The sequence below is a fragment of the Cygnus atratus genome, chromosome 5 (genome assembly GCF_013377495.2).
Source record: "Cygnus atratus isolate AKBS03 ecotype Queensland, Australia chromosome 5, CAtr_DNAZoo_HiC_assembly, whole genome shotgun sequence".
Classification (NCBI taxonomy): Eukaryota; Metazoa; Chordata; class Aves; order Anseriformes; family Anatidae; genus Cygnus; species Cygnus atratus.
This window is the reverse complement of record NC_066366.1, coordinates 16,841,281-16,855,352: the sequence shown is the minus strand read 5'-3', so window position 1 is coordinate 16,855,352 and position 14,072 is coordinate 16,841,281. Positions and strand designations below refer to the sequence as shown.

General features: G+C 41.5%; 1 protein-coding gene and 1 long non-coding RNA gene across 2 annotated transcripts in view; one reads left to right on the top strand and one right to left on the bottom strand.

The window, feature by feature from the left end:
• Positions 1-14,072, bottom strand: part of ABTB2 (ankyrin repeat and BTB domain containing 2) — a 141,498-nt gene that overhangs the window by 62,065 nt on the left and 65,361 nt on the right. The window lies entirely within an intron of this gene.
• On the top strand, positions 11,119-12,263 carry LOC118250737 (uncharacterized). The gene is made up of 2 exons (XR_004779521.2): positions 11,119-11,375; positions 12,077-12,263. It is a non-coding gene; the product is annotated as an uncharacterized LOC118250737 (long non-coding RNA).

Here is a 14,072-nt window from a genome sequence, read left to right as displayed (position 1 = left end):
CATGAGGAAATAAGAACTCAACAGTAAGCGAACGACTGCTCCTAAAGGAAAGGTCTCTCTTTACATGAGTCAAGGGTTGTCTCCATTAGCTGCCAGCAACACAGGCCCTCTGATGCACGGCTGAGCAGTTTTGATTTTTGCCAGGGTGAAATATGCATCTGTCACTCAGCATAAGATTGAAATTTTATCTGAGTGAAACACAGCCCGGTTCTGAGACCATAAAGTCTGACCTCAGGAGGGCAAGGGTTTGGAGTCTCGCTAAGATGATCACATGCATGCTGTGCTTGTGGGTGATAATGATTCAGGTTTTAGTCACTGAGCAGACAACACAAAACTTAGGGCGGGTGCATCCTGGGCAGTTTGCAATAAAAATGGCAATAAAGTGCAGATTTCATACCTACAGCTAATCTCCGATGTTGTCATCAACGCTACTACAATAAACTACTGGTCACACTGCTATTAACCGGCATGAGCTTTGTCATCTTTACCCCCAGATTTTTACCCATTCTTGCCTAACATTAGTTTTGGCCAGCATGAATTTTTAGACAAATACGAAGAAAAACCTCCACCACACAGATAACAATGTTTGTGTTTGACATGTTAGACGGGGTTCATTTTCTAGGAGTGTTTTGATAGCACTAAATTTCTGATAGCACTAGAGACAAGCCACAATTCTGCCTCAGCATAGAAGCTATTGCTCTTTTAATTTGAATTCCCTCAAGTAAACACTCGGACGTATTTGGCAGTTTTTTCCCCACAGTACAGCAAATCATTCTCTTACTATTATTAACATTTTGCAATTCTCCGTTTCCTCACATCAAAGCACCCTGGAGATCTTTTCAACAATGACCAATTGTTTTGAGCGACTCAGAAGTGGAGTTGAGGAATTCCACTTATTCACCAACTGCTGAATTTTGTCCTCTATCTTTGCAATAACTTAGACTATTTCTCACATCATCTACAGTACTAAAGGACCAACTCATACCATCTACATTCACGCCTGGCTTTCTTCCATGCCGTATCTCACTTGCTCTGGCTTCTAGCACCTATGTTACTCTCTACTTTGACACCTGCAGTCTTCTTTCTTGCCCCTCCATCATCACCATGTTTGTAGTTTCCCCAGGATGCAGTTTTTCAAGGCTCGGTGCCAATTACTAACAGAAGTAGATACAATCCCTATTTTTGAATGTACCCTTTGGGGGTAGCAACACCATAAGAATTTGGCAATATTTTTAAAGCCTGCAGGGAAGGAAAAAAATATCCACTACAAGGCTCTGTCCTGTATCTCACATTGCATAAATGCCAAATGCATTTCAAAGTCGGTCTAAGTCTCTTGGTTGTAGCCATTTATAGTTTGTATAAAAAGCATAACTTGTACACTTCCATTACAGCCCTAAATATAACTGCCCCAAGCAAGTATTCACTTTTCAAACAGTACCTCTTTGAATTTTGTTTTCAAAAGAATGTTGTTGCCATTATATTATTTATAGACATTTACGTTAAGATCTAAATACTTGGTTAGGAAACCACTCAGATTAATGGATCCCCAGCATTGTTTTAAAACTCTAAATAGCTCTGAAGAAAAACAGGTTGCCTATATTTTTATTATACAACATCTTTTTTGCATAAGCATAAATAGCAGCACTGTTTACAGCTCTCAGACTGAATGGGCGTGGTTCTTTGAAGAATCTTGAAACGCTACCACATGGCTGTTTTGGGGGGGGTTGTTGTTATTGTTTTAATATGGCATCTGTGTAGAGGATGAAAATTAGAATCTCAATGTTCTTATGTTTTTAAACAGGGGAAACACATTTTGATATCCTTATTGTGCACATGCACCATATCTGTAACAGATTCAGCCATCCAGAAACTGATTTTTCTGGTGGACTATCTTCCTAAATCTTTCTTGCACCAGAATTCCAATTATACCATTTTATAGCACACAATATCCCCAAAAACCAAACTCAGTAACAGAGAGAATCAGGCCACTGCCAGCAATTCTTTTCTTGACCCTTGGAATCTAACTATTTGCTGAAGTGAACTCCTTCAGGTAAGATGATGGAAAAATTGCTTTTTGGAAGAAGTAAAAGGGAAAGCATTTTTTTTTAAGAACAAGGCAGGTTCTTGTTACTTAACAGTATTTGGTTCACAGAGGGACATTGACAGTGTCCCTAGAAGGAATACCACCACATAGCTCTCAAAGCGAGCATGCATGTGCCAGAACAGCAAGAGCACAGTCAGCACTCCAAATACAGAAGTTCTCACAGACAATATGCAAAAATAATATCATGATTTTGTACCTCCAATTTCTACAAGAGAGAAAACCAAGATCATTTTCTTTAAACATTGTGGAATCCTGGCTGCTAGCTATGAAGTGGCATTTCTTGTACTTTTGCCACAAGAACAGCTCAGCCCCATCCCCATCCCCACTGGCAAATTCTGAGGGACCAGCAGCGTAGGAAACAGCCCCTGGAGTGCCTACACACTTACCTGAGACTGTGAGGCCTGTTCTAAATACCTTTAGAAATCAGGAAAACCCAACTATCTTCCAGGTAATCTTGAATTATGCTGTGATAAAATAACTTATCCATAGTCACAGTGATCATTTAAACAGCAAAACCACAATGTACTTACTAGAGATGACCCGAGGAAGGACACAAAGTGGCTGCAACCAAAAAAGCAGGCAGCTGTTACCGTTCTGCATAGCTCTCTCCCTTTTCAATTAGCACCCATCTCCAACAATGAGGAAGCATGCTCCTAAATTCCTGTGGAGACATTCCTATGGCTGGATCTTGCGCACAGATTACATGGAACTTTTTTTTTTTTTTTAAATAAACTATCATACCATTAACTCTGCCTATAAAAGTTCTGTAGTCTTCAGGCTATAAGACAAAATTCATATTTTTTATTTTGCTGGTTCTCTGCTGAAGCCAGGCTACGTTGCTCTGCACCGCATTTCTCTCTCACATGGCAACACGCAGCATCTCTACTGCTGTGCGGCCGAGATGCACAGCATGGAAGTACTTGAAAAGCAAAGGTCCATACCACATAAATAATCCCGTACCACATAAGTAAGCACTTTTTGGATCCAGCTGTTTGTATGCAACCACTATATCCTAGTAACATTAATAGCTTTGACTATTGCCAAGAAAAAATGTCTTAGCAGACGTCTTAAATTTGTTGTGGAGGAAAGCAAAAGCTAGAACCATGGCAGATGCAGATTTGAGCAGGCTCAACTACTTAAGAATATATTTTCCTCCAATGGCACTCTGTTCCTTTCACCAAATTAGTAAAGCAGTAATTTGAATAAGATTTGAATGTTAAAACAGGACAAGCTGGTAAAAGCTAGAACTAGACTCCACTGCCATACAATTTAGGAAATTTCAAAACGCAGATGTGAAATAAGTAAAGGTTGGAATAGGAGAAAGGACACATCACGTGGATCTGAATCCCAGGTGCTCCACAGCATATGTGCAGTTGACATTTTACTTTAGACCCGTCTTATTCCCAAAAGAAATACAACAGTAACGGGTAAAAAACAGGAGAACAAAGAAGACTCAAAGAGGCTGAAAACAGATGCCAAGAAGAAGGGCAGCAGGAAGGGAACTGAGAAAAAACAAACAAACCACTCCTTGATGGAGGAATCAGTGAAAGATTGGGAGAGCACTGGAAAACATTTCAACAAGGAACAGACACTGCTTTCTTAACGTATATCTATATTTTTCCTAAAAATTTTTGGGGTCTCACACAACTTATAATGCTCCATATCCTTTAGCCACCGATATCATTCGACTTCCTTCCTTCACCTCATTCCCTGAAAAGTGACATGATAAACAAAGGGTGATCCAGCAGAGTTTGGACATGCTGCCTCTTAATATTGATGGAATCTGATATCCATGGTAGCTATCTGGGCAAAGTTATTCAGTTTCCATGTGCACCTCTTGTGGGATAATTTCAAAGATCACCTTAATATGACATGAAGATAAAGGAATCCATTTTTGATACTCTGCTTTTAACACTGAAGATACTTGGTTTTGTTTTGGTTTTGCTGTTTTACAGTTTTTCAGGGCAAAACAATCAGCCAAACACTAAGAGAAAAATGCTACAATCTCCTTACTACCTATTTTCTTCAACATCCTCTTCACTGCCTATTCTTATTAATAAATCACTGATTTACTGTTATGGCCCTCCAGGCCTGACCACTGCTGCTTCATCTCAGTGGGAGCCAAATGATGATTGAGATGCCAATATATTAGGCTGCCCAGATTCAAAGAAGGATAAGGAACAAAGCATTTGTGCAGAGCAAAGATAAATGAATATAAATCAAGTCCTGAACCATTTTCTGTGATGGATTAGCACCTTTCTTTGACCTAATAAAGTCAAGAGGTCTCTGTGCTGACAGCAACTAATGTGGAAATATCTGTGCTCTGTAAAGCCAGGAGGAATTCTGATCTCCTGCTCACTGCTACTCTATTTTCTATTTGTATTTTGCTGTGTGTCTCACTCAGGTGTAAGCATGTAGTCTCTCTCCTTCATCTCACCTTGAGGAATGTCATTACAGTGTCCACCAAACTGTCTGCAGAGTACAAGAGAAAGGTTTCTTTCATCTCCCCTTGGAGTTTCTTGCCATAATCCTGCCTTTACCAGTAAATCAGCAGGTAACTCCTAGTATTTACCTGGCTAAGGACTGGACAGAAAGGGTCTGTTTAACACCTGGGGACGTTGTATACAACTACACAAAGCCAGCAGCAAAAAGTAGATGTTTTGATCAAATCTGGCAACTGCAATTTTACAAAGAAGAGAAGATTGAGCAAAAAAATGGTAGACACAGAGAAAAATTCATCAGGAGTCAAGTTCAAACCTCTTGGTTTTGGCTATATACAGTATCTAGAACTGTATTACATAGTGTTTAAAAAGCATTATTGCATTGACAGGTAGTAAATGCTACAGCTTTTGAGAGCAGGAAATACATCAAAGTCCTGCAGCTATTGTAGCCTCTACTATTCTCATTTCCAAGATGCAAGAGTTGTGGATTACTTGTGCAAAATTGTCAAGAGAAGAAAGAGCAGTGTCTCTTCTGTGTTTGTGTTCGCAACATGAGCCTCTGTGTTGTCTTAGATGAGGTGCCTGGACACTTGAGTCAGTAAAAACAAGCTTTTTACCACCCCAGCTGATCTCACAGCTAGCTCAGGATCTGCAGTGCAAACAAACAGCATGGGATACTCAAGTCACAGCTCTCACATTATCCTACCCCAGAGGTGACTGGCACTTGTATAACCTGCTGTCTTTGTCCGGAGACTGAATCACCTTTCACCCTATTTAATGAGCTGACCTGATGAAAGATTGTCATTATAACATGCTTCAGGCCAGATCGCACCCATATGTCTCTGCATTACCCATTCCATGCGGACTCACCCAGCTAAGAGGTAGCATCTCAAAGACACCTAGGGCATTAAAAATGGGCTGGGGGCTTGGTACTCTCATTACCAAGCTTTAAACTTTCATTTAACTACCACCAGTAATGGAGCTGCTACGCTCCTGCCTCTCTCTTGACCCTGAGCTTTGTGTTCCTGGCGCCTGCTTTTGTCAGAATTGGCATTTGTGCAGTTGTATCACAAGATGCTTCAGGAAACACAGGGATGTCTCTCTTTTTTGTTATCCCCTCTCTCAGCAGTCACATCAATTCCCTGAATCAGCGTAAGCACTGCTTAAACACACAAATGCCAGTGTGGGCATGACAGAGGCAGCGGGAGCACGTTTGGGGGCAAGAGGGGATGGGCAAGACTGCAGCAATGTCAATTTAGTTTGTCTTAAGCTGCCATGAAACCACACCCTTATATTGCCACCACATCTTGCAGGTGTAATATAAGCTGCAGAAATATGGAGAATCATAAATTAAGTAGGAACCTTTAAATGGATCTCTTTTGCTTTTATTAAACAAAAAAAAGTAAAAAGGTTTACTTTTAGAAATTAGTAGAAAACTTATCCGTAGTTTTGGCATTCTGAGACAAATTGAATTTGCCAAGTGCAAGAAGTTGTTTATAAGAAAAGAAACAGAGAACTGGAAATGGTTCCAGAAAATTTATTATGATCCACCTGACTGTAGCCAAAATATTACATCAGCCCAGATAGCCTGAGAACTGGAACAATATTACTCTCAAATTAGCAAGTTGCTTGGTACAACAGGCAGGGAGAAATGGTTTTGCAGGAGGTCTGGGTTCTCTCTCTAGCTCTGCTAGATACCATGGGTAAGTCTGCTTCTAAACTTATTACCCATAACTGATAAAAAAAAAAAAAAAAGACATTTTTTCTCTTTACTCCTCACAGTTGTTTATTTTACTTTTTTTTAAAAAGGTCTTAAAATACTCAGGACTGTTAGCATATCTTGCTACCACTTCCAGAATTTGCAGTGCTTACCCCAGGTCAGGGTCCCCAGTTGAACCTGCAGCCACTACTTGTTACCCCACTATGTGCTGCGTAATAAACCTGCAATCAGAGGTGGGATTTCTTGGTTCACACTTGAAGATGGATGAATGCAAGGTAGTTCCAACCCAAAAGCCATACAGCCATTTTAGCATGGTGCTGCTGACAAGTTAGACTCGAGTAGTGCCAGCAGGCCAAGGAATTCTACATGTAGTGCTGTTCTTGAAAAAGGAAAATACAACATAATGTGCAAAAAGGCCAGCTGATGTTTGAATAGTTTAAGGATCATAATTAAAGAATACTTCCTCAATGTTCAATCTCATTCCAAAACAAAATACTGTGCTGAACTAGTTACAGTATGACAGCTCATCTAATAATGTTCTTCCTCCATCAATGCAATTAAAGCATGTACGTTCCTGACTTCAGCTGGAGGGTGATTTCTCTCATTTAGCAAAATTGACAAATTACACATTTTATGAGAGTCTAAGCTGCCAAGAATCATAAACTCTCTGATGGTGCTGGCATGACATCATTAATTCTAAAGCACCTTTACAGATGCCTTTTACCTTGAAGCATCTAAAAGAACTTTCTTACACATCAAACAAGGTGGTTCATAGGCAGTGCTTCCTGGAAAAAGGAAATACAGCCACTGCTGAAGTGAAAGGAGAAAAAAAAAACAAAACAGTAGCTGCCCACACACAGCAACGATGTCCTACCAATTAAGAAATGAAAACTGCTGTCCTGTGGGCATACAAACTGTTCTGCCATTCTTAAGACTGATCTGGGGAATTATGAGAAATCAGGGCTGGACTAATGCATTTGGCAAGTTCAAAGCATACTGCAGTGCCACAGCTCATTAAAGCCCTAGCTCTGTTCAGGGCCCCTCCTCTCTCCTTCCCCGCAAAGATGGTCAGAGGTAGATGGGGAGCATGGAAGAGTCTATGCTCAATGGCCACACTGCTTGTGCTGGGCCAGCCAAGGGACATACTGACAAGACAGGCTTGGCTGTGTGTTGCTGATTCTCTGAGGGTCTTACCATGGCCTAAAACACTCAGGACAGGGCTATCATTTTAGACTCTCTTCAGTTAAGCAGATATTCCTATAGTCCTTCAGTCACCGAGGACACAATTTAAAGCGTATTCTTGTAACATCATTTTCAAATGAAAGTGAAAACTTTCATGTAGTTGTGCAGACGCAGGATTTACAAGCAAGCTTTCATGCTTGTGACTCAGTCCGGCCATGTCTGCTGAGGAGACAAATGATACAGATTTTAACGTAACCCACAGGCTACTTTTTCATAACTTTGAATGATTAATTTATTTTACAAATGTAGTGAATTTGCATGCCGCATTCTCAGAGGTCCAACTATTCGGCTCACGTCACTTGTTTTCCAAAAGCTGAAATTTTAATGAAGCATCCTGATAAAGTTTAACATGAACAGCGTCTTTCCAACTGTTTTAACTCACTTGTGACACATGTAGTTCACAGTTTTCTTCATTTCCCGGCCTAAACTGTTGTGTAAAGTTGCTCCTGTGTGCTTCTTAACAGCTGCCATATTCAGCCCCGAAGGCTGCTACTATAGGGCAGTTAGGGAACCCTTCCACAGTACTCACATAGATGTATTGGTCATCTTAATATGTGGTGCAATACTTGGGTAAAAGCTGCAGAAGTACAAACATTACTGTTATATCATAGAAAAAAAAATCTGCAGTCGAGGAAACAGAGGTAGGAAATTCTCTGCTCACAAAACATGTATTTTTTGTTCCCTAGTACAGTGGCAAGTGTCAGAACACAGGAATACCAGTTGCCATGAAACTTACTGACACCCTCTGTGCAAGTTTTCCTTCCTCAAGATTTCTGTCTATACAGAAATACTATTTAGTAATGTTACCTTTTCAGAAAGATCTTCAGGCAAATGTAAAAGTTTTTTTTTTTGATAGACTTTTTCTACCTTTTCCACCTCTCCCAGACCCATACAGACTGGAGTGGTCTGATGAAAGAAGACCTTAAATAAGGTTCAGCTTCTGAAAATTCAATTCTTACAATGGTGAATCTTCTTAAACAGCCCCAGTAATCTCCCATTAATCTGCCACCAGAGCTGACATTCTGGAAAAAAATATAATCACTTAATCCTTTTGGGCTGGGGGAAGTTCCAGGGTACAACGCTGAAACAAAAACATTTAATATCTGAGCTTAAGTTTTCATTAAATCATAAGAAATCTGCCCAGGATAAAGAGGCTCCCCTTCCAAGTTATCAGCAAGTTTCCTCTCCATCAGATACCTCCATGAACACCTACAGCATCTCCAGATGGAAAAATACAGTCCCTAAGTATGCATGGCAGAGCATTTCATCCAGACTCACAGAAGATGTTGGGCCTTCATTGATTTCTGTAAAGTGATCTCAGGCACTGATTTGAGTAAGAATAGTTTCATCAACTCGGAAAGAGCGTCTCTTATAAGCCTAATCATATCATCCCTGAAGTCTATGTTAAGTCTAAACCATACCATAGGTCATACTGTATGTGTTTAATCCATATAGTATATAAATCTTATAAGCACAGAGCAAGTGAAAAGCAGAACGCAGGAAATTCTACCAGCCAAACACAGGTCAGCTATCTCAAAGAGGCTATATATGTTTTTTATATAGCTTTTTGATTTTTGCTGCGAAATGCCTTTTCCACAACTAAAAGTCAAGTATATTTGTTGCATCAAGTTTTATTCCCAATTTTTCCTATTGTATCTTACAATGAAAGGAAGTGCACTTTAGATATATTAGTATTTTCCTTCTCCCTGCCAAGCACAAGGAAAGAAAATGCATTTTTGCCTACACCTGCATGCTGCCTGAAACCTGAGAACTGGATCTTTGTTTTGCAGCTGGAGAAATGGAGGCACAGGCATCAAAGACCTTGCCCTGCATTGCTCCTCAGGACTGTGGCAGAGCAGGAAATCCAGAGCTCTGGAAGTCAGACATGCTGCACAGAAGAGGGTGGGAAAACAGGAGTGGTTACCCAACCATTCTCTTCCTGTTTTGGAGTATTAGTTACTGGAGTGATTAGACAGGCCACCTATGCAGTCTTCAGGTAAAATACTTCTCCACAGAGCAGTCTTATGCAACATACTGCACTGTACCTGAGTTACAGCTTAAAAGAGCAAGGCATTTCTATGTGGATGTAGTTTATTCAGTATATAGAGCTGGGAGGCACAAAAAAAAAAAAAACAAAAACAACACCACCACCACCACCATCATTTGACACCCAAGTCTACTTGAGTATTCTTTTGGTCACCCCCTGGCTTACTTTCTTTATGTTTGCTTTCTCCTAGGGGACAGTGCCACCACAACTTTGCATCACTACAAAAAAAAGAATGCAAGAGTCCAGAAGGAACTGAAACATGAAGTATACCATTTCTCCTATTCTCTCCCTTTATTAGAGCAGCATCACTGTTTTGCTTCATTGCTTCTGTGCACCAGACTAACAGCTTCCAAGATTTTTCCGCACGAGAATCCAAACCCAGCACAGTACTTCGGATGCTTTTTCCAGTGCGCACACATTCCCCCAGCTGACTTCTTTCATTTCCAAGTTACTGTACCATTAGAATGACAACATGAGATTTATTAGATCGTAGATATATCTTAAATAACCCAGAGAGGCGCTGACATTCCCTGCTCTCAATGGGGCCTATGCAAACCCCTCTCTCCTGCTGGAAGGGCAAGCTGAGATCAGATTGATGTCGAGTTTTTCAGCAGGGGATGATTAAAAATAAAAATCTGGGGGAGGGTAGATATTTTGAAGAAAAACTTCTCTATTCTCAAAAGAAAAGGGAAACTATTTTGAAGTAGCATTATAAACCATACGGCTGTGCTGAACCAGAGGTTATAGTGGGAAAAGACTTAGTAGGCTGTAAAGGCAACAGTAGGCTTAGTACATAGCTCATGGGACACAGCAGCAGAAACACTGAATTTAGTCCAGTCTGCCACTAAATCATGTGACTAAGGCATTTCCCTCAGTTTTCTCATCTGTTAAACAGTTAACAATACTGCTTCCCACTTATGAGGCCTCAGAGATGCCTGGAAAACGCTCTGAGAGGCAGAGGAAGGAAGCAGTATGGCAGACAAAAGCTCTCAGATCAGTCTTCACAGAGGCGAGATCCTATTGTTGTGAGCACTGAATGCATGACCCACTGAGACGAAAGGCCAAGTGCTAGTTCACTGCTTTATATAAAGCACAGTACTATACATCAGCCTCAGAGCAAGGCTATTTCATAACTCTGTTTTTCCCCCCAAAAGCCTTCTTAGAAAAAATAACCCAAACAGCAAGAAGAGCTTCAGCAAACAGATACAGTTAGCAGCTTTCTCGATGGAAGCATTAGACTGAAAAGCAATCAGTTTATTGTCTCTTCACTGCAAGGTGGATATGGCTGGAATTGCAGATTTCTGGTGTTCACAACTGGGACCCAAACTGCCAGCCCAGGGGACCACGGGGACGAGTAAGGGAACAGCCCAGAGGCCTTCTGTCCAAACCCACATGTGGTACAGGGGCTGGACCTCTGCACTCGTGGTACCTTTTATGTCCTGATGAAAGTGCAAGCTTTTCATACTGATAGAAAACATTTCCAAAACCAATTATTTGACAAAGCCGTTTTACGACGAGTTACGAGATAAGGCCAAAACCTCTCTGTGCTCTCCGGCCTTTAGAAGGCTGCCAGGAGATGAAAGGCAAGCCTGGGCATGCAGTGGAGCAGCAAACCACTCCTAACGTCACCAGATCCACACATCGGAAGTCCTCCTCATTGCCAGAGTGCGACTGGAGGGCAATAAATCAGTTGTGGTTAGACTAAAAGACATAGCTTCGCCAGCCATCCTCACTTGGTGCTTTACGCAAAGCTTCCCTTAGTTTGAAGCTTTGAGCCTTGCAGATCATCAGCAGATGAGCACGGGGCTGGGTTTGCCACAGGTAAGCTACAGAAGGATGTTGTTCCAGACATGGGAACGGGACGCTAGACTTCCCTGATTATATCCTCAGTGGGGTCTTCTGTTCAGAGGGATTTTGAAGGAGACATTTTACTCCTTGCCTCCTTTCCCCACCTATGAACAGGGGAATAATATGGACATTTTTATTAAATGTTCAGATTTTTAAAGGCATCTAGTATGGAAGGATATACTGTACATTTCTGCAGCACAACTTCCGACCAAGGACTTTTCCTGTTTCATATTTATACTGCTTTTGAACAGCGGATGAGTCAGGTTAAAAAGGGAAAGGAAAACGAGTACCCTGGAAGGAGGGCCACAGTGGATTAAGTAAGAGTCCCAGAGCGTCCCGCAGGAGAGCAGGTTCCTGCGGGTACGCAGACGGCAGAGGCCCCAGAGAGGATCGTTTACCACAATTCTGCAGTGAGTAATGAATCCACTTGGCTTCCAGCCGGGAGCATGTGATCCATTTAGCTTCTTAGCAGAGGAAAAGGCCTTTCCCCACCACAGCCTGATGGGACTGCACCAACAGATACTCAGACGGCTGAGCCACGCGCAGGTGCTCCACTGTCCCCTCTTGTATGGAGCCCATCCATACCGAAACTGCACAGTGCCACTCACTTATCATTCTACCTGTTCTTGACCTAGGTTGTCATCTTTAGATGAAAGTTGTTTCTTTCCTTGCAGCTCTCCACATTCCCTGCTTGGTCCTGAGCAACTTCAGCCACTGGCAATGACATCACCCCAGCTGGGACCCGGGGATCCGGCCCCGTGGGGGTCTCTGGCACAGCGAGTCTGAACCGCATCCAAGTTTGTGACAGGCAGAGCCGTCCTTTCTCAAATAATAGCCAAAATATAATGGATTGTTTCGTCATGTAAGAGAGTCAGATTTTTATTTTATTTTTATTCCAAACCCATTCCTTCCAAAAATAAAAGGCAAGTAAATGGTCAGTTCAGCCTCTCTGCTGCCTTTCACAAGGCCATGACTAAGGGCTGGCAGGCTCGCAGCCAGACTGTGAAATGGATGAATTTCCCCTCCCTGCTCTTTTAAAAAGCACAATATCTTGGCTCACCCTAACGCCTCTAATCTCTTTTCAACATTTATACATTCTCCCATCCAGCTAGAAAGCACATGCTGCTGTTGCATAGCCTTTAAAAAAAAAAAACATTCCTTGTTCATTTTGTTATTCAACATCTTCTGTTTGATCCTGCATGACGGAAGCAGAGTGATTTTGGAATGCCCATAAATCACACCACATAAAATAGTCTGAAATAAATTTTTCTTATTATTAATTTGTTTTACAGCATATCATTGCAACCAGCTTAGCATGCCACGTATAAAGGCTGGATTGCTATCTGTAAAAGAATAAAAAAAAGAAAAAGAAAGAAAAAAACATGAACATGAACTAGCTGTAGCACATACCACTGGAAGCAGGGGGTGAGGGAATGGCAAGGAGACAGTCCTTGCTGTCATTTTCACATTTGTAGTGCTCCAAAATAATAGTAACATTTTAAAGATTGGGTGCTCTGTCAAATTTTGAAAAAAAAAAAAAAACAGAGCCATTTACGAAGTTGTAACACTGACCTTCTGCAGCTTCACACAATTACTGGTTACTCTGTCATAGCAAACATTTAGGAGAATAGAAGAGATGTTAAACTTCCTCTGTTTGGCACAAGGAATGCCAGTCTCTCTTTCCTGATGCTTGACTTTGGAGGCTTTGCTTTTAACCTGTCACTTTCTCAAGATGTCATACAGAGGCAGTGCAAGTGTCACAGCAATATATTCCACTTGATACCACTCTCAACCCAAAGCAATTTTACATCTAGGTTCACTGGACCATCTCCTGCTACCTACTGGCCAAAGAAAGCCAAATCGTGTTATCTCAGTTTGTCACCAACTAAGCCGTATGGGGCTGCCTCAGACCTACTTATACAGAAACTGGAAGTGAAAAGTGTCTTGGAGATCTTGCTACATCTTCTGAAAAACAAATGTCAAGATAAGAGTGGTTCTCTTCAAGTTCCTTAAGGCAACAAAAGCCTACCTGGAAGTCTGTTGGTAATATCAAATTAGAGGGTTAAAATAAAGTGATACAGTTACAGAATTGGAAAAAAAAAAAAGAAAGAAAAAACAGCATCCTATTGAAAAAATGCTTGCTTTGTTTCGCTACATAGATTCTATCAAGCTGAAGCCTCATGGAAAGGGGAGGGAAAGTGTTATTTCACACGCTTCTTTTCCAGTTCTTGTGGTTTACCAGTTACATTTTTCTGCTAAACACTTAGCTTCTCTGCTCTTCTGCTTGGAGACAGAGCCTTGCAAAGAGTAAAATGGCCTAAATGGTTACACAGAGTTTCATTTTGAATAATAAAGCCGTAACATTTCAATGGGAGTTCACGTTAGGCCAATAGCAAGGGCAGTGTATCGGTACTTGAGTCCTGCCCTGCAGCCCATTGCCAGAGCTCTAGGTCTGGATCTCTGAGTGCCAGCTCTCAGGTTGAAGAGGCAGACAATGACCCATCCCAGGCATGCTGCTCACTCCTGCGAGGCATCCTTCTGCTCACTGAGGGTTTGGTTTGGCTTCTTTACATTTGACACTCAATACAAAAATCAGATGTGGAGGTTGGCCAGCAGCTGCAAGACCCTTGGACATTTGACAAACGACACCGGCTGTACCCAGAGTCCCTC